This window comes from Ornithorhynchus anatinus, chromosome 4 (genome assembly GCF_004115215.2).
Source record: "Ornithorhynchus anatinus isolate Pmale09 chromosome 4, mOrnAna1.pri.v4, whole genome shotgun sequence".
NCBI classification, from domain to species: domain Eukaryota; kingdom Metazoa; phylum Chordata; class Mammalia; order Monotremata; family Ornithorhynchidae; genus Ornithorhynchus; species Ornithorhynchus anatinus.
In genome coordinates this window covers 118,869,507-118,894,685 of record NC_041731.1, presented here as the reverse complement: position 1 = coordinate 118,894,685, position 25,179 = coordinate 118,869,507, and the positions used below count along the sequence as shown (strand labels likewise).

Here is a 25,179-nt window from a genome sequence, read left to right as displayed (position 1 = left end):
CAGGATTAGAACTCACATCTTCTCACTTCCCAATCCGGAGTCTGGGGGTGAGAATTAGATGTAGACCCTGACCTTCAAGAGTTTTACGATTTAAGCCTAGAAGCTGGGGGAGGCCACTGGCGACAGACAGACAAGGAGAGGTCAAGCATTAGAAACACTAAACCGATATAAGACAAGATGATGTAAGAAGAGGCAGCACGGCAGTCTGGGGGGCAGGAGGCGCGGGCTTTGGGGGTGCCTCGTTTCTCGCCCTTCCCATCGCCGTGTTGCAAGGCGCGATGGGATCGAGGCTATGGGATGACCAGCGGGAGTCTGGTGGTGAGGCAGCACGACTGTGCAATGGCTTGAAAGCGGCAGGATCTGACCCTGTCTCATATGCTCCCTCGTCCTCGATATGAGGCAGGCGTGCCCAGAGGAATGCTCATTGGTCTGAACGGCAAACACAGTGGTGGAAGATGAGCTGCAGCAAACAGGCCACTTTGCCAATTCAGCATATTTAGATAAAGACATTTAAAGACCTTCGAGAGCTGATGTTACCCACCGCCCCGAGTGTAACCACGGTCTATGGGAGCAGTTGTAGTAATTGCAGTTATGAGAAACAATGTGGCGTGAGAAGCAGCGTGGCTTAGTGGAAAGAGCATGGGCTTGGGAGTCCCCAACCCACAGCACTTGTGTATATATGTACATATTTATTATTCTATTTATTTTATTAATGATGTGTAGTTGTGACTTTGGGCAAGTCACTTAGCTTCTCTGTGCCTCAGTTACCTCATCTGTAAAATGGGGATTAAGACTATGAGCCCCATGTGAGATAATCTGCTTACCTTTTATCTACCCCTGCGCTTAGAACAGTGCTTGGCACATAGTAAGCGCTTGACAAATACCATAATCATTATATATCTGTAATTCTATTTATTTATATCGATGTTATTGATGCCTGTTTACTTGCTGTGATGTCTGTCTCCCTCCTTCTAGACTGTGAGCGTGTTGTTGGGCAGGGCTTGTCTCTTTTGCTGAATTGTACTTTCCAAGCACTTAGTACAGTGCTCTGCACACAGTAAGCGCTCAATAAATACAATTGAATGAATGAATGGAGGTCATGGGTTCAAATCCCAGCTCCTCCACTTGTCAGCTGTGTGACTTTGGGCAAATTAATTAACTTCTCTGTGCCTCAGTTACCTCATCTATAAAATGGGGACTAAGTCTGTGAGTCACACATAGGAAAACCTGATGACCTTGTATCTATCCCAGTGTTCCGAACAGTGCTTGGCACATAGTAAGCTCTTAATAAATATTATTATCATTATTATTATTGTAGCAGTAATCATAGTCATAAACAGAGCAGCATTTATGCCCACGACACCCGTGGCCATATCCTTGTTGCTTCCCCGTCTCTGTAACATATTAATGTCTGCCACCCCCAATTCACTGTAAGCTCCTTGTGGGCATGGATCAAATTGACCTACTCTATTATATTGTACTCTCCCGAGCACTTAGTACAGTATTCTACACACACTAAGGTTTCAATAAATACCAATCACTGATTGATTAATTTGAGCACCCACAGTGTACTGAACTAGGTGCTTGAGAAGTACAAAGTAGAACAAAGTGACATTGTTCTTATTATTTATCACAGTTATGATTATGATTGTGATAATTATCAATACAACAATGATAATAATGAAAACTTCTACCTTGGCCTTTGGATTCTTCCATTCCGCCTGCCCCTAAAGAGTCTCCTCAGGGAATCAACTTCATATGAAGGTTTTGGCTGTCATCTTGAATACTCAAATGTCACACTTTGAGAGAAACCCCTTTAATCAAACAAAGCCCAGATTATCAGTTTTCTATTTCACCTAGGGTCTGCTCCACCAATGAGAAAGGGATATCGTGCATCTTATTTCTTCAAGTAATTTGGCTGTTTTCCAAATAGGCTCCTTCGTAGTCCATAAAGGAATTCTTCACCTCCAAAGGAGTCTGACCCCCTTCTAAACCAGGAGAAACATTGAATTCCCAAGGTTTCAAAGTTTTATTTTAAGGCTGTGAACTTTGTAATACTCTTGCTTAATATTTATTGATTTCTCCCTATGTGCTAGAAGCCAAATTCGGCTGATTTTTCCCTTAAAATATTTCTAAGATCCCAGCCTGGCCTCTCCACTCCCACAGTCACAGATCAAAACCTAACCACCTTGCATCTGGGCTGAAGGAGCCTGCTAACTTTCCTCCTCTTTTGTCCTTCATTCCATCATCCAAAGGCAGCGAGAATCACCCTTCTTGAATGCCATTGGCTTATATCTCTTCCCTTCTCTGCTCTGCCTCCTGAATCCTAATTATGGATTTCAAAGAATGACGCTAATTAGTTTCCTTCTCCAACTAGCTCCTCCTCCCCTGACACTCCTTATCAAAGTGCCCTAATTTCTTGTCACATTTTGCCCTGTGCTTCATCTGCTTCTGTGCTGATGAATCCCAAATCTACTTCTTCAGCTCTAACTTCTCACCTTCTCTGTAGTCTCACATATACAGCCTGGACCTGGGAGTCAGAACGTCATGGATTCTAATCGGGATTAGATTAGCTCCGCCACCCGTCTTCTGTGTGACCTTGGGCAAGTCACTTCACTTCTCTGGGCCTCAGCTCCCTCATCTGTTAAAAGGGGATTAAGACCGTGAGTCCCACATGGGATGGGGACTTTGTCCAAGTCAATTTTCTTGTATCCACCCTAGCACTTAGTACAATGCTTGACACATGGTAAGCACTTAAATACCATCGTTATTATTATTATCATTACCTCCTGGTCATCTCTACTTGGATTTTCTTCCGCCATCTCAAACCTAACAAGTCCAATAGAGATCTCTTTGTCTTTCCATCCAAACCCTGTTCTCCCATCTTTCTCATCATTGTAGACAACACCATGGCCTTCCCTGTCTCTCAAGCCTGAAACCTTGGCATATCCTCAATTCATAGTATAGCCCATCTTAACTACTGTATCAGCCTCCTCATTGACCTTCCTGCCTCCTTCTCTTCCTGTGTCAATCCTTAGTTCCCTCTGCAGCTAGGATGATATTTCTAAAAATAGCTCAGTTCACATTTCCCAGCTCCTCAAGATCCTCCCACAGTTGCCCATCTACTTCCATATCAAACAGAAACTCCTTATCATAGGCTTTAAAGGACTCATTTGGCTTGCCCCATTCTACCTTACCTCACTGATTTCTTATCACACCGAGCCCTCACATTTCACTCTTCTAAAGCCAAGCTAATCTGTGCACCTCTATCTTCTCTCCTTCACTACTGACTTCTTGCCCTGATTCTCCCTCTGACCTGTACCTTCATACATGACAGATCTCCACTCTTCCCACCTTTGAAGTCTTATTAAAATTACATCTCCTCCAAAAGGCCTTCCCCAACTAAGCCTTCATTTCCCCTACTCCCTCTCCCTTCTGCATTTGGATGTGTACCCTTTAAGCTCTGAGATATTCACTCCACCCACATCCCCGCACAACTTACATAAATACCTGTAATTTTTTTAATGTCTGTGTTCCCTTCTAGACTGTATGATTATTGTGCGCAGAGAACATGTTTTGAAACATTGTTGTATTGCACCCAGGTGTTTAGTAGAGTGTTCTTCACATTCATTCAATAGCATTTATTGAGCACTTACTATGTGCAGAGCACTGTACTAGGCACTTGGAAGGTACAATTTGGCAACAGGTAGAGACAATCCAATTATTCAGTGAGCTGATAACTAGTCAAAATCCCCAGGGATTTAAATCCAGCATCAACTTAACTCATGTGCTATCTAATAATACTAATAACAATGATGATGGTATTTGTTCAGCGCTTACTACCTGCCAGGCACTTTACTAACTGCTAGGGTGGATACAGGCAAAGTGAGTTGGGTACAGTCCCTGTGCCATGTGGGACTCACATTTTCAATCGCCATTTTACAGAATAGGTAACTGAGACACAGAGAAGTAAAGTGACTTGTCCAAGGTCTCACAGCAGACAAGTGGTGGAGCCGGAATTAGAACCTATGACCTTCTGACTCCCAGGTCCATGCTCTATCCATTATGCCATACTGCTTCCTGTACCCACTCCAGTGATTAGGACAGTGCCTTGCACATAATAAGCACTTAAATACCATAATTATCATCTTTATTATTCAGTGAGTTGATAACCAGTCCGAACCCCCAGGGATTTACATGGAATGTCAGTTTAACTCACATTCTATCTATGCTAGCATTCTACATACAAATACCACCATTATTACAATTCCTGTATTTACAATTTGTTTTACCCTTGGTGGGAGAGCGAATTTTCAAGTTTTTTTTTCCAGCTTCCAGATTTACTCAATCACGTTGCTTCACTGCTAGATAATGGAGACAAAAGTCTTCATGTAAAGAGCTAATCGAGAATTCCCTGCTGTGGCTGAGATTTTAGAAAGGTCTTCCCTTCTAGACTGTAATCTAGTTGAGGGGAGGGAATATGTCTCTCAACTTGATTATATTGGTATCGTCCAAATGCTTAGTACAGTGCTCTGCAAAACAGTGAGTGACCAATAAATATGATTGATTGATTAAATGAAGGGGAAGAGGTGGCTTGGTGAACTGGAAATGGGAAGCTAGAGGAGACAAGAGGAAGGAAAATTAGGGAGAGTATGCGCTGGGAAGAGAGAAACTCTTGAGAGCCAGTTCCCAAGTCACTGACTGACAAAAATTATTGTAAAATCTGAAATTGAATGTGGAAGTCCAAAGCATAATTTATTTTAAAGCATGCTAAATCACTTAAATTGCCCAGAATCTTACAAAGCAAGTTTACCTGATCCGTGAAGACAATTGTGATTCTCTTTGTTAATCATCTGTTCACAAAAACGGGTGTCCTTTTTGGTTCATCCTACTAATACTTATGTTCCCATGTTTGTTTTTTTAACATAAATTTCCACCAGAGGTGGGACAGAGACAGAGAAAGGATGTGGAGGGATAACAGAATGTGGAGGATCACATCTCCCCACTACCACTTCGAAATAAAAAAAAAAAGATCACTGGCATATGTTGTTTCTAGCTCATTCACTCATATGTAACGATCTTCTATGTCCAAAGACCTCACTTATAATGGCTATCAGTTCCGGGCAAGAGAGTACCTGAAAATAGCTGCAAAACTAAAAGTGCTTCCAACTATGTCGTCACATAGATTGTTTTGGTTGGTGAAGCTGCTTTGCTAGTCACAATTTCTGCACTGTAATTGGCAACAGAGTATTTGAGAGATGTTTATTTTCTTCTTACCAGGTTGAAACCATCTGACAACTGCCCCCAAGAGGGCCTTCTACTGTATAAACACCTAATATCAAGAACAATCATAATTTTTAAAAAATATATTTTTGCCTTCTCCCCTATATTTCAACCACCAGAAGTTTAATTCACTCTCAATCAATTAATTGATGATGATCATTGAGCTCTTACTGTATGCAGAGCACCATCCTAAGTATTTAAGAGAGTACAAGAAGAGTAGGAGAAGCATTGTGGCCTAGTGGAAAGAGCATGGGTCTGGGAGTCAGAGGTCCTGATTTCTAATCTCAGCTCTGACATTTATTGTTGTATGACCTTGGGCAAGTCACTTAACTTTGCTGTGCTTGTTTATTCATCTGCAAAATGGGGAGTCAATACCTGTTCTCTCTTCCTCAGATTGAGAGCCCCATGTGGGACTAGATTATTTTGCATCTACCCCAGTGCTAAATATTGTGCTTGGCAAATATTAAGCACTTAGCAAACACTGCAATAAATATTATTAAGATGATAATGATGATTATTTTTACTACAATACTGTAGAGTTGGTAGACGTGGTCCCTGCCCACAAGGAGCTTACAGTATAGAAGCGGAGATATTGGAATAAACTACAGAGAGGGGACACGGGAGAATATAAAGAAATGCACATAAGTGCTTTGGATCTGGGAGGGGGGTGAATATCAAAGAGTAGAAATCCATGTGCATGGGTGATGCAAAAAGGAGAGTTAGTGGGGGAAATGAGGACTTAATCGGAGAAGGCATCTTAGTGGAGAGGTGATTTTAGGAGGACTTTGAAGATGTGGAGAGGGGTGGTCTGTGGGATATGAAGAGAGAAGGAATTCCAGGCCAGAAGGAACACGTGTCCGAAGGGTCGATGGCGGGGCAGAAGTCCTCGAGGTACAGAGAATAAGATGGTATTAGAGGAGAGGAGTGTGAGGGTTGGGTTTTAATAGCAGATCACATAGGTAGGAAGGAGACAGCTGATCGAGTACCCTACCTTGCCCATGGGAAGAAATTTCTGTTTTTTGCTGCTTTAATTACCTCAGAACTCTGAGTTGGGAGGTACGACTTCTTATTCCACAAACACTCCCAAAAATAGCACAAACCACACAGAGGCTGATATAGCAGGTGCCAGTGTCTTTACTGGAAAGCTCACGCAGTCAAATAATAATAGAAACAGAAATAGGGAGATATTCCCGGCCAGCTCCCATCCTGACACATGGGACCCCGGTATTATTGGGGTCCCCTCAACCACGGGGGGAGCACATCAGACTCGTTTGGCACTCACTGCCACCCTTGGTTCAGCTTCAGGGCCTCACTGCTCTTCCATATCATTTGAGCATTTAGTGGATTGTCCCCTGGGAATTTATGTCGTCGATTAGATGGGTAGATGTTATCAATGGTTTATTTGGAGTACCTTAACAGGGGGCACGAAATGTGGCAAGAGGTCCCAGTCGTGGCTAGTTTGTTTACATTCCTTTCGGTCCCGATGAATTCCTTCTCAGGGAGAGGCCTTAAGACCGACCGCCGGTCTAAATTACGTGCCGAGACTCAGGCCGATCACGGCCAGTAACTGTACCTCCTCGGATACGAGTGGTCTTCCACACTGATCCTCTGAAGAAGCGGAAGTGGAGGAGCAGCCATTAGAGGATTTTCAGGAGATGGGAGATACAGACTTAAGTTTATTTAGAAAAATGATCTGGAGAGCAGAGTGAAATATGGACTGGAGTGGGGAGAGAAAGGAGGCAGGGAGGTCAGCAAAAAGGCTGATGCAGTAGTCAAGGAGGGATAATAATAATAATAATACTAATACTAATAATAATTTTGGTATTTGCTAAGAGCTTACTGTGTGCCAAGCACTGCTCCAAGTGCTGAGTAGATACAAGGCAATCAGGTTGTCCCACATGGGGCTCAGTCTTAATCTCCATTTTCCAGATGAGGTAACTGAGGCACAGAGAAGTTAAGTGACTTGCCCTCAGTCACACAGCTAAGTGGCAGAGTTGGGATTCAAACCCACGACCTCTGACTCCCAAGCCTGTGATTTTTTCCACTGAGCCACGCTATATAATTAGCGCTTGGCCCAGCAAGCTTTCCATGTGGATGGAGAGGAAGAGGTAGAATCTAGAAATGGTGTGAAGATAGAACTGGCAGAATTTGGTGTCACAAATCATTTTATCTCACCGGCAGGAAACAATCAATGGTATTTACTGATGCTTACTAAATGCAGAGCACTGTACTGAGCAACCAAAAGAGTATAATCCCGACTATGATGGTTATGATCCTTGTTAAATGATTACTATGTGTGAAGCACCATTTTAAACACTGGGATAGATAACAGGTTGGATACAAGTTGGATACAGCCCATCCCACATAGGGCTCACGGTCTACTTAGCAGAGAGAAGGATTCAGTGCCCATTTTACAGATGAAGTAACTGAGGCACAGATAAGTTAAGTGACTTGCCCAACATCATACAGCAGACATGTGGCAGAACCGGGTCCTTCTAATTCCCAGGTCCAGGCTCTATCCACTAGGCCATGCTGCTTCTCTGCAAAATACACTGGAAATCTTTCATGAACAATTTCTTATACTGCCTGTGCCTTGTTTTCTTGATGAATTTCAGCATATCTCTTCCTGACTGGAATATTAATAGCCACTAAAAAAAGTATGCCATTCAGGAAAGGTTTGGTTGGTATTCAGTTAGTTCCCGCTTAAGGGCAAGCATAATAATTTAGGCCAGTTCTTAATTGATCTGAATTGGTTCACCGAACCAGTGGGAGAACTTTGATGTGGTCAAAATTGAAAATCTGGCCCGGGTTCGTAATTGTTATTATTAAAATTAGCCATAGTATACAGCCAGTGTGAAAAATAATTACACAAAGAATTCTCAACTTTTAATCTCTTGCTATAGCTACCGGAGTTCTATCAGAATGAACAATTTTAGATCAATTTGGAGAAGATGAGGAAAAAAATGGAAATGCGAGCTGTAGGTTAGCATTTGACCATTTTTTGCCAGAATGCCTCTTCTCTAGAGAGAGAGTTCAAAATGTCAATTTTTTCCTTAAGAATTGTAAATTCAAATTGGAAAATAGTTATCTAACTTCTTTTCAGGGGAGTAAAAATGAACAATAGCATATAATGCAGATCCCTTAAGCTAAGAAGCATTTTATACCTCAGTGATCTGTACCACATCAGAATTGCCAATATTTTGGGGTCAAGGTGAGAAATTATTTGCTATTTTGTACATTAGCTATCCCAAATCACCTAACTGAGAAGCAGAGTGGCTCAATGGAAAGAACCCAGGCTTGGGAGTCAGAGGTCATGGGTTCGAATCCCGGTTCTATCATTTGTCAGCTGTGCGACTCTGGGCAAGTCGCTTAACTATTCTGTGCCTCAGTTACCTCATCTGTAAAATGGGATGAAGACTGTGAGCCTCATGTGAGACAACCTGATTACCCTGTATCTACCCCAGCGCTTAGAACAGTGTTCTGCACATAGTAAGCACTTAAATACCAATGCTATTATTATAGCTCATCATTAGGAACACTAGCCATTTAATGGAGGAAAAATTAGTTGGAGGACTGAATTATCCAGATAATCATGTCAGTCCTTTATTTTGCTAATGAGGTGTACTTCCCCTTGATTCTATTTATCACGTTTATGTTGTTTTGTATTTGTCCGTCTGTCTCCCACGATTAGACTGTAAGCCCATTACTGGGAGGGATTGTCTCTGTCTGTTGCTGAATTATACATTCCAAATGCTTAGTAGAGTGCTCTGCACATGGTAAGCGCTCAATAAATACTATTGAATGAATGAATGAATTTTACTTTGCTATTAGTAGTAAGAGTATTGATTAAGTGCTTAGTGTAAAAACTCATTCAGATCTGTACCCCTTAAGCCCTCGATATTCACCCCCCCTCCAGAGTACTTATGTGCATGGTCTTAAACTTGGCCATGTCTCCTGTCATTTATTTTATTATCAGTCTCCCCATTTAGACTGTAACCTCTTTGTGGGCATAAATTGTGTCTACTAACTCTATTGCGTTGTACTCTCCCAAGTGGCTTCCCTTCCTCAAAGCCCTATTGAGAGCTCACCTTCTCCAGGAGGCCTTCCCAGACTGAGCCCTCCTTTTCCCTCTTCTCCTCCCCTCCCATTCCCCCCCCCACCCTTTGCTCTTCTCCCTTCCCCTCAGCACTGTGCAAACTTGTATATATTATTTATTACCCTATTTATTTTGTTAATGAGGTGTACATCTCCATGATTCTATTTATCTTGATGATGTTGTTTTGTTTTGTTTTGTTCTGTTTTGCTTTACTGTCTGTCTTCCCCATTTAGACTGTGAGCCTGTTATTGGGCAGGGATTGTCTCTGTTGCTGAATTGTACATTCCAAGCGCTTAGTAAAGTGCTCTGCACATAGTAATCGCTCAATAAATACTACTGAATGAATGAATGAATGAAAGTGCTTAGCACAATGATCTGCATACAATATGCACTCAATACATACCATTGATGGATTGATAATAGTACCTATGAAACGCGTAGGGTTTGCAGAGCACTATACTAACCACTGGGAAAGATTATACGCAGTGTGGCTTAGTGGAAAGAGCCCAGGTTTGGAAGTCAGAGATCATGGGTTCTAATCTCGGCTCCGCCACTTGTCTGCTGGGTGACCTTGGGTAAGTCACTTCACTGATCTGTGCCTCAGTTCCCTCGTCTATAAAATGGGGATTAAAACTGTGAGCCCCATGTTGGACAACATGATTATGTTGTACCTACCCCAGTGCTTCGAACAGTGCTTGGCACATAGTAAGTGCTTAACAATTACCAATATTATTATTATTATTATTATTATTATTAAATACAATCATTATAATCATTATTTTTTATTATTGAGGAGGGAATTAGACCCTGTCACCAGAAAGGCTCATAATCCTCCAATCAGATAGTACCAGCATAGCCTAATGGAAAGAACCAGGGTCTGGGAGAGGGTGTAGAAGGACCTGGGTTCTAATGGATGTGCCACTTGCCTGGTGTGACCTTGGGCAAGTCACTTAACTCAGGTTCCTCATCTTAAAAATAGGAATTAAATACCTGTCCTGCCATCGTGCCCCTCCCTCCACCCCCAGCCACCCCAGACTGAGCTCCTTGTGGGGACGTGAACTGTGTTGAACCTGATTGTACTGTATCTATGCCAGGGTTTAATTCAGATATTGACTGTAAGCTCTGGATTGTAAGATTGTCGTGGGCAGGGAACATATCTGTTGTATTGTTACGTTCTGTTCACTCAAGTGCTTAGTACAGTTCTCTGCACAAAGTAAGCGCTCGATAAATATGATTGACACAAAGTAAGCACTTAAATAACACAATCCACAAAACAGTATTTGATATTTTGGGGACTTTGATTCTCATTCAAATGTCTCCGGCCCTATTATTTTCATAAAAACATTTTAAGAAGAAAAGATGAACAATTGAAATGGTTTTGTGGGCATTTTGTGGAATTCATAATGTTATGTTCTAATTTCTAAGACCTAAAAGAAATTCAAAGTCCCACAAAAACAAGGTGGGTTTTGATAAATAACACCTCTGTGTAAACCACCACAGAAGAGAAAAATTGAGACAACTCTATTACTCTGACAAAAATCTCTTTTTAAGGAAAAAAGGGACTATTTGTCACCCTGAATTTTCCAGATTGTCTGCCTTCATGGATCAGATTCACCAGCTAGTTGAAAAAGTCTCCATTTTTCTTTGCCTAAAAAGACTGAGCCTAAAAGGTCAATTTAAACCAAGAGGAAATGACAGCTGTGGTTAGGATCCCTTAGGATTTTGATGCTAGGTGTTTTCTAGGTGTCGTCAGGGTACAATCCTCTAGGACATCTCACCTTGTGCAGGTTCAGGGCAAGAGACAAGGAACTTAACTTTCTACCTTAGAGCAGATTTTGACCTCAATTTAAAAAAAATATGAATTAAAAAATAAACATGGATCCACTAAACCACAGGAAACAGCCATTAGTCATTAATGAAGGAAAGTACGTGGAATATTTTGTCAGATAAACTTTGATCTGAAGTGACATTTCTGAAACCATTCTTCCAAAATCAAATGTATTTAATAGCAATTAATAAGCAATTTTAACTAAGACTGATACGATTCCTATGCAAAGGGAAAGAGACTCCGGGCTTTGCCTCATCTCCTAGAAGCATCCCATATTCTTAGATGTGACGTTGCCTTGGTAACCACAACTTGGTGACCTCGTTATTTCAACCTAATCCTGCTTTGAAATTATAGTTGCTCCACCCTTTTGCCTGGCTAGTCTGATAACATAATCATTGTAAATGAGGATGGAAAAAAAGCAGCAGGACACTGTTCCCCAGTGACATGGAACTAGTTTCACCTTATCGTGAAAATAGACGAACAATTAAACTGCTTATATCCAAAACCCAGAAAGTGGATTCTCCTATTCTGTTGAGTCTGTTAACGGATTTTTCTTTTGTTTGTATTTATGTTTTGTTTTTTCTCATCAAGTGGGGTTTTAAGTAATATTATTTGAAAGTGAAAGTTTGGGATCAATAAAATGTAGAGTATCCTTAAATGTGCATTTGTTTTAACTGCTCTGCATTTAGATTTGGAATCTAAATGAGAGTCTGAAAAGAACTTCCTTAGCAAATCACACTGGGATAGTTGGACAGATCCTTGCCCATCTTAACTTTCACTCGTTCATTTATAATGTTGGTATTTGTTAAGCACTTACTATGTGCCGAGCACTGTTCTAAGCACTGGGGTAGACACAGGGGAATCAGGATGTCGCACGTGGGGCTCACAGTCTTAATCCCCATTTTACAGATGAGGTAACTGAGGCACAAAGAAGTTAAGTGACTTGCCCACAGTCACACAGCTGACAAGGGGCAGAGCTGGGATTCGAACTCATGACCCCTGACTCCAAAGCCCGTGCTCTTTCCACTGAGCCCATCCATCTTCCCAAAAGCATCTCTCCTCACCTTGCCGCCCTGTCCTCACTTCCCACTCTCGATGATCAGGTCTCCGCTCTCAACTCCACCCTCTCTACTCATCTCGACTCTCTCGCCCCCCTTTCCCTCCGCCGCTCTCGCTCCACTAACCCACAGCCCTGGATCACCTCCTCTGTCCGCCTCCTACACTCCTATGCTCGAGCTGCCGAGCGCTGCTAGCGAAAGTCCAAGCACCAAGCCGACCTCACACACTTCAAATTTATCCTTTCCTGCCTTAACTCTGCCCTCTCCTCCACCAGGCAAAACTTCTTCTCCTCCCTCATCGACACCCATGCCCGTCACCCCCGCCAATTGTTCCGGACCTTTAACTCTCTCCTTAGGCCCCCTGTTCCTCCCCCTCCCCATCTCTCACCCCCAATAATCTGGACACCTATTTCATCACAAAAATCAACACAATCAGGTCTGAGCTCCCCAAAGTCACCCCTCTGCCTCTCCCCTCCCCCACACCAACCCTCTCCCCTACTTTTCCATCCTTCCCTGCAGTATCCTCAGAGGAGATCTCCTCCCTCTTCGCAAGTGCCACCCCCTCCACTTGCACTTGGGACCCCATTCCCTCTCACCTTATTAAAACCATTGCCCCTGCCCTCCTCCCTTCCTTAACTTCTATTTTTAACCACTCAATCTCCAATGGCTCCTTCGCCGCTACTTTCAAACATGCCCACGTCTCTCCCATCCTAAAAAAACCCGCTCTTGACCCCACTTCCCCCTCCAGTTATCGCCCTATCTCCCTACTACCCTTCCTTTCCAAAATCCTAGAACGAGTCGTCTACAATCGATGCTTAAAATTCCTTAACTCCCATTCTCTCCTAGACCCCCTCCAATCTGGCTTCCATCCCCTCCACTCTACCGAGACTGCTCTCTCTAAGGTCACCCGTGACCTCCTTCTTGCCAAATCCGATGGCTCCTACTCCATTCTGATCCTCCTTGACCTCTCTGCTGCCTTTGACACTGTCGACCATTCCCTCCTCCTCCATACCTTATCTCACCTTGGCTTCACGGACTCCGTCCTCTCCTGGTTCTCCTCTTACCTCTCTGGCCGGTCATTCTCGGTCTCCTTCGCTGGAGCCTCCTCCCCCTCCCATCCTTTAACTGTTGGAGTTCCTCAAGGGTCAGTTCTTGGCCCTCTTCTGTTCTCCATTTACACTCACTCCCTCGGTGAACTCATTCGCTCTCATGGCTTTAACTACCATCTCTACGCAGATGACACGCAGATCTACATCTCCGCCCCTGTCCTCTCCCCCTCCCTTCGGGCTCGCATCTCCTCCCGCCTCCAGGACGTCTCCACCTGGATGTCGGCCCATCACCTAAAACTCAACATGAGCAAGACTGAGCTCCTCATCTTCCCTCCCAAACCCGGTCCTCTCCCAGACGTCTCTATCATCGTGGATGGCACGACCATCCTTCCCATCTCTCGGGCCCGCGATCTCGGTGTCATCCTTGACTCATCTCTCTCGTTCACCCCACACATCCTATCCGTTACCGAGACCTGCCGGTTTCACCTTTACAATATCGCCAAGATCCGCCCTTTCCTCTCCACCCAAATGGCTACCTTATTGCTACGCGCTCTCGTTATATCCCGGCTAGACTACTGTGTCAGCCTTCTCTCTGACCTCCCTTCCTCCTCTCTCGCCCCACTCCGGTCTATTCTTCACTCCGCTGCCCGGCTCATCTTCCTGCAGAAACGATCTGGGCATGTCACTCCCCTTCTTAAACAACTCCAGTGGTTGCCCATCAACCTCCGCTCCAAACAAAAACTCCTCACTCTAGGCTTCAAGGCTCTACATCACCTTGCCCCTTCCTACCTCTCCTCCCTTCTCTCTTTCTACCGCCCACCCCGCACGCTCTGCTCCTCTGCTGCCCACCTCCTCACCGTCCCTCGGTCTCTCCTATCCCGCCGTCGACCCCTGGGCCACGTCCTCCCGCGGTCCTGGAACGCCCTCCCTCCTCACCTCTGCCAAACTGATTCTCTTCCCCTTTTCAAAACCCTACTTGAAACTCACCTCCTCCAAGAGGCCTTCCCAGACTGAGTTCCTCTTCTCCCTCTACTCCCTCTACCACCCCCCCTTCACCTCTCCGCAGCTAAACCCTCTTCTCCTCCCATCCCTCTGCTCCTCCCCCCTCCCTTCCCATCCCCTCAGCACTGTACTCATCCGCTCAACTGTATATATTTACATTACCCTATTTATTTTGTTAATGAAATGTACATCGCCTTGATTCTATTTAGTTGCCATTGTTTTTACGAGATGTTCTTCCCCTTGACTCTATTTATTGTCATTGTTCTCGTCTGTCCGTCTCCCCCGATTAGACTGTAAGCCCGTCAAACAGCAGGGACTGTCTCTATCTGTTGCTGACTTGTTCATTCCAAGCGCTTAGTACAGTGCTCTGCACATAGTAAGCGCTCAATAAATACTATTGAATGAATGAATGAATGAATGAATGAGCATGCCTATTTACCCCAGCACTTAGAAGAATACTTGATAACTAGTAAGGGTTTAACAAATATAATAATGATAATATTAATAATAATGATGCCATTGTCCCCATCATGAGCTTGTAAGCCTTTGCTCAGAGAAGAACAATAGATTACGGTCCTTCTCAGGTTAATAATAATGATATTGATGGTATTTGTTAAGTGCTTACTATGTGCAAAGCATTGTTCTAAGTACCGGGACGGATACAAGGTGAACAGGTTGTTCCACGTGGGGCTCACAGTCTTAATCCCCACTTTGCAGATGAGGTAACTGAGGCAACAGAAGTTAAGTAACTTGCCCAAAGTCACACAGCTGACAAGTAGTGGGGATGGATTAGAACCCATGACCCATGAGGTTACACAGTACTGCTCCTGAGTTAACTACTCAAAGGTAATCATTTTACTTATGTGTCTTTAATTCATTTAACCTAGGTGCCTTGATATCTTTGGAGAAAGTCACTAGCAGGGAAGCTCATTGTGGGCAGGGAATGTGTCTTATATTGTTATATGGTACTCTCCCAAGTACTTAGTACGGTGCTCTGCACACAGTATGCATTCAATCAATACGGTTGAATGACAAGTCTGGGATCCTGCATTCTCCTCCTGCCTCATCACTGACTTTCTCTGCATGATCTTACAAAGTCACTTGGATCTCTCAGTGTTTCAGTTGCCTCATCTGTGCACAAGAGATAGCATCACCTACCCCCACTTACCTCCAAGGGCTGCTGTGAGCTTAATTAGATAATCTGGAAAGGGCTTAGAGCATCTTAAGAAAAGTGCTATACAAGTCAAAAGTGTAATTATTGTGTTATATTTACTCTTCATGCTCTATCACTTTGAAGAGGTTGGCTCAAAGGAAAGTGTGTGTGGTGTAAAGTTTGAAAACCTCTTTGGTACTTTTTATTATAAGGGCAGTTAGATAATGGGTGATGTGCTTCCTTGCTTTTAGAAAAAGATGTGAGATGTTAGCTCTGTTTTCACTTCCATATTTGCACAGGGCTTTAAGGAATCCTTCTTAGATTCCCTTTCCAACGTGCATTCTGCCCAGGTATGCCATCCACATTTTTTCTTTTGTCAGTTGATCAGTCAATCGTATTTATTGAGCGATTACTGTGTGCAGAGTACTAAGAACTTGGGAAAGTATAATATAACAATAAACAGACACATTCCCTGCCCACAACGAGCTTACAGTCTAGAAGGGAATTATAGATCTGTACATAGGTTCCGTGGGATTGAGAGGGGGATGAATAAAGGGAGCAAGTCAGTGTGATACAGAAGGCAGTGGGAACAGAGGAAAGAAGGGCTTAGTCAGGGGAGACCTCTTGGAGGAGCTGTGACTTCAGTAAGGCTTTGAAGGTGGGGAGATTAAGACCACCTGCCTGAAGACCTAGTCCAAAAATTGAATTTCCAGGACTGGTCTAGTGACACCTCCTCCAGCAAATTTCCTTGCCTTTTCTGAGTCTGGGCTTCCTGTAATGGGCTCTCTCCCTTTATATGTTCTTTCACTAAAATATATCCCAGAAAATGTGGTTTTACTTTGGCAAGGAGTTGACGCAGCAATAGCTCAGTTGCTCCCATGAGTGACTCAGACTAGCAAGCCACTTTTCAAGCCATAGACTGGTTGGGTCAAAGACTAATAAGTCTGGACATTGACTGGTCAGAACAAGGTCTGACCAGGACCCAATCTGATCAGTTAAGACATGGACTAGAACAATAATAATAGCACTTAGTACAGTGCTCTGCACACAGTAAGCCCTCAATAAATATGATTGAATGAATAAATAATAAAAATGATAAAAAATAATGGTATTTGTTAAGCACTTATTATATGCTAAACACCGTACTAAGCACTGAGGTAGTTACAGGATAATCAGTTCCCATAAATTCTCCCCAATATTCACACTGTGAGCCCCATGTGGGACAGGGATTGTCTCCAAACTAATTAACTTGTGCCTCTCAGGGTGGCACCTGAAGAGTTTCCAGTACACTACCAGTCTCGACTACAGGAGGGAGTGTCAAGCAGAGGCACATCCATTCCATTCCTAGCTTGGGCAGTGGCTAGAGAGTGGAAGGTAATCTGCTACAAGTCAAAACTCACCCATGCTGGGCAGCAGCAGTGGCCCCGGGGAGACTCAAGTGCAGAGACTCGAGTTTACTAAGCAGAGGGAGGCAGTGACAAACCACTTCCATATTTTTACCAAGAAAACTCTCTGGATCCACTACCAGAATGATTGTAGATGGAGGGGTGGGTGCTCTGGAAGGATGTGTCCATTTTGACCCATTTTGTAGAAGAGGGAACTGAGATACATAGAGACTAAGTGACCTGCTCAAGATGACACAGCAGGTAAGTGGCGGAGCAGGATTAGAACCCACGTTCTCTGATTCCCAAGCTTGTGATCTTTCCACTAGGCCATGCTTGGTGGAGGTTCTAGGTTAGCAAGTCTGTATGTTGGCCATCTGACAAGATCTTATGAAAAAGCACAGGACTGAGAATCAGAGGACCTAGGTTCCAATCCTGGCTCTAAAATTAATCTGCTGTGTGACCTTGGGCAACTCACTTCACTTTCCTGTGTCTCGGTCAGTTACCTCATCTGTAAAATGGAGATTAATACCGGTGAGCCCCATATTGGACATGGACTCTGTCCAAACCAGTCATCTTGTATCTATCTTGTAACTAAACCTAAAATTCCACCTCCATCATCAAGGCCTCCCCGACTAATTATCCCTACTGCGATTCTTAGTAATAGAAATCACCGTGTGCAAATTCCCAAAGACATAAGAGAAAGCCATCCAGTGGGCATTTCCCAAGAAATATTCCTTAGCACAAAAGAGGAGCCAACCCAGATGTCCTGGAGGCATCTGGATATTTCCCTTTGATTGTCACCAAATGCAAAGCATAGCTAAGCCTCTTCCAGCAAAACAGGATCCACTTGCCCCATCCAAGTGCTGCATTTCACTGTCAGAGTTTCTAAAACTATTAGGAGAGGAAAAGGGGTGAAATATAAACAGAATTAATAGTAATTTATGTCCTAAGGTTGGCGGGGGGGAAGGGGAAGAGGGGTAGGGGTGTGCAGCAGGAGTTGCAAATCTGTCTCCATTAAGGTACTTTCCTTAAGCTCCATCGAATCCCATGAGCAGGAAAATCATGTTAGAGAAGGATGTTTATGTAGCAGTGCCGCAGGGAAGCAGTTATTTCCCCCTGGCCCGGAGGTCAGAGTTCACCAACGAAAGCAGCCTACATTCCAGAAGGGGGACTTGCCTGCTCTGAGGCCAGTGCTGAGAACATTCTGTCTTTGTTGGCAGACAGCATTTTTTTTTTCCTTTTGTTATTTTAGTGACTCCTTCCTTCCCTCCATTAGAACTCCAGCTTTTCCATCCCTCTATTATCTGCAGAGTGCTCAGTGATCAGAAACACCACAAGAAAGAGCTAAGAGGGTGGAAAACATAGAGCAGGGGGAAAGTGGAAGGGAAATCTTCTTCAGTTTCCATCCCTTCTCACGGCCACGAGTTTTCCAGGTGTCGGAGCGGCTGCTTTTTTCCAAAGTAAAGTTTCAATACCTGGCAGGTTTGCCTTAAAAATATCTGGTTCTTGATTTAATGGGTGGAAGAGAAGACTGTCAGTACACGACAGCAAGAGTTAAACTTGAAAAGCAAAGAGCTCATTTAACTCCTAAATGACTGGCTGTTATTTAGCCCATCCGTGAACATTTTCACCACTAAGTTACAAGTTGCTCTCTGTTAATGATGTGATAAAGACTTCAGGTAAATTTGATAACACAAACACAATATATATAGATATATATATTTTGAAAGCAGAATTCATCCAAAAACATCAGGCTAATCATATATGTTTTGGGATGAGTTCTGCTTTCAAAAAAAATGACAACTTAAAGCAGTTTATCTGTTAGATCATGAGCGACCCCAAGTGGTGAAGCTATAACGATGGAAATTTCCTCTCTGCAGAAAGTCTCAGGACATTAGACAGACCAAACTCCCTGCTCCACATCCTTCTTCCCTGTCTGGTGGGAAGAACTCTAAATGATTCTCATCCACTTCACATAAGTCTGTAAAGCTACAAGGCAGTCGTGGTTTGGGTTTCCATTATGGCTGAAAGAGAAGGACATTTCTCCCCCTTCTGCGCGGCTCCTACTTGCTCCGTCATTCACCTTTCGTCCCTTCCCCATAGCACATATGTATACATCTGTCATTTATTTATTTATATATATTAATGTCTGTCTCCCCCTCCAGACTGTGAGCTTGTTGGGGCAGGGAATGTGTTTCATGTTGTATGGTAATAATAATGATGGTACTTGTTAAGTGTTTACTCTGTGCAAAGCACTGTTCTAAGCGCTGGGGTCGATACAAGATAATCAGCTTGTCCCACGTGGGACTTACAGTCTTCATCCCCATTTTACAGATGGGGTAAATGAGGCATAGAGAAGTTAAGTGACTTGCCCAAAGTCACACAGCCGATAAAGTGGTGGAGCCGGAATTCGAACCCATGGCCTCTGACTCCCAAGCCCGGGCTCTGTCCACTGAGCCACGCTGCTTCTCTCCCAAGTGCTTAGTACAGTGCTCTACCCACAGTAAGCGCTCAACAAATAGGATTGAATAGTACAGTGCTTTGTACAGAATCAGTGATCGAATTGAATGAGTGAATGAATCAGTCAGTAAGTTGCATTTATTGAGTGCTTACTGTGCGCAGAGCACTGTACTAAATAATAAAACAATTTAACAGATACATTCCCTGCTCACAACAAGCTTACGGTCCAGATGGGGAGACAGACATTAATATAAAGAAATAAATGATAGGTATGTACGTATGTGGTGTGGGACTGGGAGGGAGGGTGAATTAAGGGAGCAAGTCAGGGTGACACAGAAGGGAGTGGGAGAAGAGGAAAGAGGAACTTAGGGAAGGCGTCTTGGAGGAGATGTGCCTTAGAGCATTGAAGAAGGGGAGAATAATTGTCTGTCCGTTAGTAATCGTCAGCAACTCAGAGGACTAGGGATTGTATCTATCGACTCTATTACATTTTACTCTCCCAGGCACTTGTGCACACAATAAGCGCTCTCTAAATATGATTGACTGAGTGACATTGTAAGGGAAAATAGACCGGGAAACCTTGGATTTTGCAAATAGCCAATCCCCACAAGTCTTTTATAGATTGACACTATCCTGCACGCCTCCAGCCCCCTCGGCCTCTGGCTTCCAACTGTGAAGCAGTCCGGGGGACTTCTTGGCCATACAGAGATCTGTAAAGGCTTTGTCTGGCCCTCTCTGCTTGGCCCCGAGTTTATGCTGTGGGCTGTCCAGCAGCTTTCTTCTTCATTCTCTTTCAGGCTGTTCATCAAGCTTTCATAACATTTTTCATGGTTTGTTCATTGTTCTGAAGATTGGCTTTTCCCATGTGCCATCCGGGATGGAAGTTCTCCACAGCCTGGGGAAGAACTTCAAGTCTGGCCCCGGGGGAGAGAGTGGGTGAGTGGTATGAGAGAGGGGGAATGGGGAAGAGGACTGGTTCAAATTGCTTTGGGCTCTAGGCTAAGGCCCGTTTTCTAGATAGTAATAGTAGCAGGGGCAGTTGTAATAACATTTATTAAGTATTTACTGTGTGCAGAGCACTGTACTAAGCCCTGGCAGAGAATACACAGTCCCTGACCTTTAGGGGGGTCTCACATTCTAAGAGTTTAAGTGAGAAGAAGACACTGGAAACAGTGGCAACGGAATTGATGAAATGTGGAAATGAAGCACATATCCACTAACTCTTGGGGTGTTTGATCCAAACCTTCAGCCCACCCTGGCTCCCTTCTGAGTCTTCCAAAGCTGATCCAATAACATCCAGATTCTACCAGCCAGACTGCAGGCTTAGTGGCAAGAGCCCGGGTTTAGGAATCAGAGGTCTTGGGTTCTAATTCCGTCTCCACCACTTGTCAACTGTGTGACTTTGGGCAAGTCACTTCACATGCCTGGGCCCCAGTTCCCTCATCTGCAAAATGGGGAGGAAGACTGTGAGACCCACATTAGACAACCTGATGACCTTTTATCTCCCCCAGCACTTAGAACAGTGCGTAGCACATAGTAAGAGCTTAACAAATACCATCATTGTTATTATTGTCATTATTATTATGATTATTATGATATTCAGGTCACCGTGGTGATTAGTGGATCTTCCCCACCCCAAGACCCTGAAATAGGTGTCGGGCCATTTCCAATACAAAGCAAGGAGATGCCCATGTATTGTGACAGCATTGTGAACACCATTTTCTACAAGAACGCAGATTGTAATCCCTCATTGTGGTGCTCTACATATAATAAGGGCTCGATCAATACCAGTGACCAATTGATCAATTTGAACGATCCTGGATATTCTGAACAGTCGGTATCAGCTACGTTCAAGGAAATTGCTGCCCCACCCTCCTGTTATGGGGGTTGTGCATGTTTACACGTGCATGCCCGCATCTCTATGTGTGTGTGTGTGTGTGTGTGTGTGTGTGTGTGGCGGGGAGGTGTCTGGTGTGTTTGGGCTGGGGGAGTGTGTGTGGGGATGTCTGAGTGTGTAAATGTCTTAGTGGGAGGGAAGTGATCTCTGGATGTGGAGGAGGGGAAGGTAAATGCCAAAGTAATCTGTCTGCCATTATCTGCAATTTATTTTAACATTTCCACAACTACACTGCAAGCTCCTTGAGGATAAGGATCATGTCTACCAACTTCAATGTATCGCACCTGCCCAAGCACTTGATATAGTCCTTGCCCTGAATAAGGCAAGCACTAGTTATAGTGCTTGCCCTGAATATGGCAAGTGCTCAACGAATAGCATCCGTTGACTGAATCCACAGACAACTGTGGGCCAGCTGGCCGCCCACTGGGGATAGTGCGTGAGGTTGCCTGGAGCTGTCAGTGTGAGAATCTCTTTTAATCCAGGTCAAAATTAAATTGTCTGGGTTAAAGATACGGATTTTAGGTGTCACGTATGGAGTACTGAGTTGGACTAACTACAGTCATTGGTCTTAACTATTTTATTTTATACAGGTGGGAGATTAGTTTGCCCAGTGGGTAGAGCACAGGGACACGGAGTCAGGAAACTTGAAATCTAGGTTTGGTTATTCCATTTGTCTGCTGTGTAGCCTTAGGCAGGTCCCTTAGCGTCTCTGTGCCTCAGTTTCCTCATCTGTAAAATGGGGATGAAATATCTATTCTCTTTTCCTCCTAGACTATGAGTCCCAAGTGGAGTAGATTTTGATCCGATCAGATTATTTTACAACTACATAGATCTTAGCACATAGTGAACCCTTAATAGATACCGACCTTGTACGGGACAGGGACTGTGTCCAGCATGATTTTCTTGTAGCTATTCCACTACTTTGAACTGTGTTTGGCCCATAATTCACTTTAATATCTTTCTACCCTTCTGGGCTGCAAGCTCCTTGTTGCCAGGGAAAGTTTCTACCAACTCTATTGTATTGAACTCTCTCAAACACTTAGTAATCAATTGATCAATCAACCACATTTATTAAGGGCTTAATGTAATGCAGAACATGGCACTAAGCACTAGGGAGAGTACAAAATAATAGAGTTGATAGGTTCCCTGCCCACCAGGAGATTACAGTCTAGAGACGAGAACAGACATGAATACAACAAATAAATTTCAATTATGTACATAAATGTTAGGCTGACGGAGGGGAGAAAAAATAGTATTATACTAGGGCACCTTAGAAAGGAATGGGAGAAATGGATATGAGGTTTAGTTGGTGAAGACCTCTTGGAGGAGTTGTATCCAACCTGATTAGCTTGTATCTTGCCAGTATTTAGTACAGTGCCTGGCACATAGTAAGTGCTTTACAAATATGATGATACAAACCAAAACAAATTAAGTAGGAGGGAGAGAGTTGAGTGCCCTGTAGCAGATGGTGTGAAGTTTCTCCTGGCTCCGAAGATAGATGCACAAGCACTGGAAATTTTCAAGGACTGGAGAGACTGGAACTGAATGTTTTTATCAAAACAACCATCCTAACCACAGGAGTGAGTTGGCACATTGTACCAATAATGGGACGAGAGCACCAGAGCCCTACTGACCCAGGTCACCCCAAATTTCAAGCAGAGGAAGTCTGGTTCAGAGCAGCAGAGCTGAACTCCAGGGGTTGCCCATCCACCTCTGCATCGAACAAGAACTCCTCACCACTAGCTTTAAAGAAGTCCATCACCTTGCCCTCCTCCTACCTCACCTGGCTACTCCCCTACTACAACCCAGCCCGCATACTTCGGTCCTTTAGTGCTAACCCTCTCCCTGTGCCTCAGTCTTGCCTGTCTCACCGTTGACCCCTCGCCCACATCCTGCCTCTAACCTGGGACTTCCTCCCTCCTCAAATTACTCTCCTCCCCCTTCAAAGTCTTATTGAAGGCATACCTTCTACAGGAGGCCTACTCTAAGCCCCCCATCCTCCTCTCCCACTCTTTTCTGCAGTACCCTGACTTGCTCCCTTTGTTCTTACACCCTCCCAGTCCCACATCATTTATGTACATATCCGTAATTTATTTATTTATATTAATGTCTGTATCCCCCGACCCTAGACTGTAACCGTGGGCAGGGAATGTGTCTATTTATTGTTATATTGTATTCTCCCAAGCGCTTAGTACAGTGCTCTACCGAGAGTAAGCACTTAACATATTCGACTGAATGAAAGAATGAATGATCCTAGTGCAGACCCAGACCTGACCCCAGAGCACTATGGGGACATAAATCAATAATGGACAACAACAACAACAGGGACAACAACAGTATTTTTGAGCACCTAATTGTCTCCAGAGTCTGGCACTTGTTCCAATGCAAACCCTGCTGATAGCTTTTCTAGGACATCTGACATCAATCAATCAATCAAGTATTAAAAACTTGCGAGAGTATGATAGCGTTAGAAGACACAATCCTTACCCTGAAAGATCTAAGGAAACAGAAATTAAAAGAAATTAGAGGTGGGGATGGGGTGGGGGGGTTCCTGTCGCTCGAGGAAGATCCAGTGTACTCTGAAATCCTATCCTTCCCAGCACTCAGCCTCCCCACCAGGCCACTGAAAAACACTGAGAAGCACTCTATCCTCTAAGCCACTGAGAAGCAGTGTCTCCTAGCAAATGGAGCACAGGCCTGGGGTCAGAAGGTTCTGGGTTCTAATCCTAGCAATTGTCTGTTGCGTGACCTTGGACAAGTCACTTCACTTCTCTGGGTCTCAGTTAACTCATCTATAAAATGGGGATTAAGACTGCGAGCCCTATGTGGGACAGGGATTTTGGCCAACTTCATTACCTTGTATCCACTCCGGTGCTTAGTACAGTGTCTGGCACACATAGCAAGGACTTAACAAACACCACAATTAGCATTATTTCTAGATTCCCAGCTCACTGGGCCTGGTACAGCAATCTGCAGGGCTGTTTCCCTGAGAGCCTCTTCTCTCACATATGACGTCTGCTCCAGGAATGTTTCCATGTCTGAAGCAGCTGACATGAAAATTCCTATCAAAGAAATATGTTGCAACTTCAAATGAAAAAAAAAATTCTAGAGAAGCAGAATGGCCTAATGAATAGAGCATGGTCCTGGGAGTCAGAAGGACCTGGGTTCTAATTTTGGGTCTGCCACTTGCCTGCTGGGTGACCTTGGGCAAGTCACTGAATTTCTCTGAGCCTCAGCTACCTCATCTCTAAAATGGGGAATAAGACTGTGAAACCCATGTGAGACAGGGTCTGTGTCCAACCTTGATTAACTTGTATCTACCCCAATGCTTAGTACATTGCCTGGCTCAGAGTAAACATTTTACAAATACCATTTGTAAAAAATCAACGAAAGACTCATTACCTCCAAATACTGGAATAGGAAGTGGTTTGATTCTGTTTGTAAAAGGCTAATACACAAAGTTCTACCCTGAGGAATTGCTATTACAAGAAGAAACAAGTCAAATGACACAGCATAAAAAGAGGAATAAATCAAAAGCAGAACAGACACCAATTTGGGCTAGAATTATTAGAGAGAATCCAAGAAAAAGAAAAGAGAATGAGCAGAACCAGAATAGGGGTGTCCAGCTTGATTAATCAATCAATTAATTTTATTTATTGAGTGCTTACTGTGGGCAAAGCATTGTGCTCGGGAGAGTGCAATATATCAGGGTTGTTAGACACGTTCACTGCCCACATGGAGCTTACAGTCTAGAGGGGGAGATAGACATTGGAATTAATGAATAAATTAATGAATAAATTATGGACGTGTACATAAGTGCTGTGGGGCTGAGGGTAAGGTAATTATCAGAGGTTAAGGGTACAGTTTCAAGTAAATAGGTAATGCAGACAGGAGAGGGAGAAGAAGGGAAAGAGGGCTTTAACTGCGGAAGACTTCTTGGAGGAGATGATTTAATGAAGGTTTTGAAG

General features: G+C 43.8%; 1 non-coding gene across 1 annotated transcript; it reads left to right on the top strand.

The window, feature by feature from the left end:
* The first annotated feature begins 16,721 nt into the window (after positions 1-16,721).
* On the top strand, positions 16,722-16,859 carry LOC114811859. The gene has a single exon (XR_003759555.1). It is a non-coding gene; the product is annotated as a small nucleolar RNA SNORA7 (small nucleolar RNA).
* Positions 16,860-25,179: the final 8,320 nt, after the last annotated feature.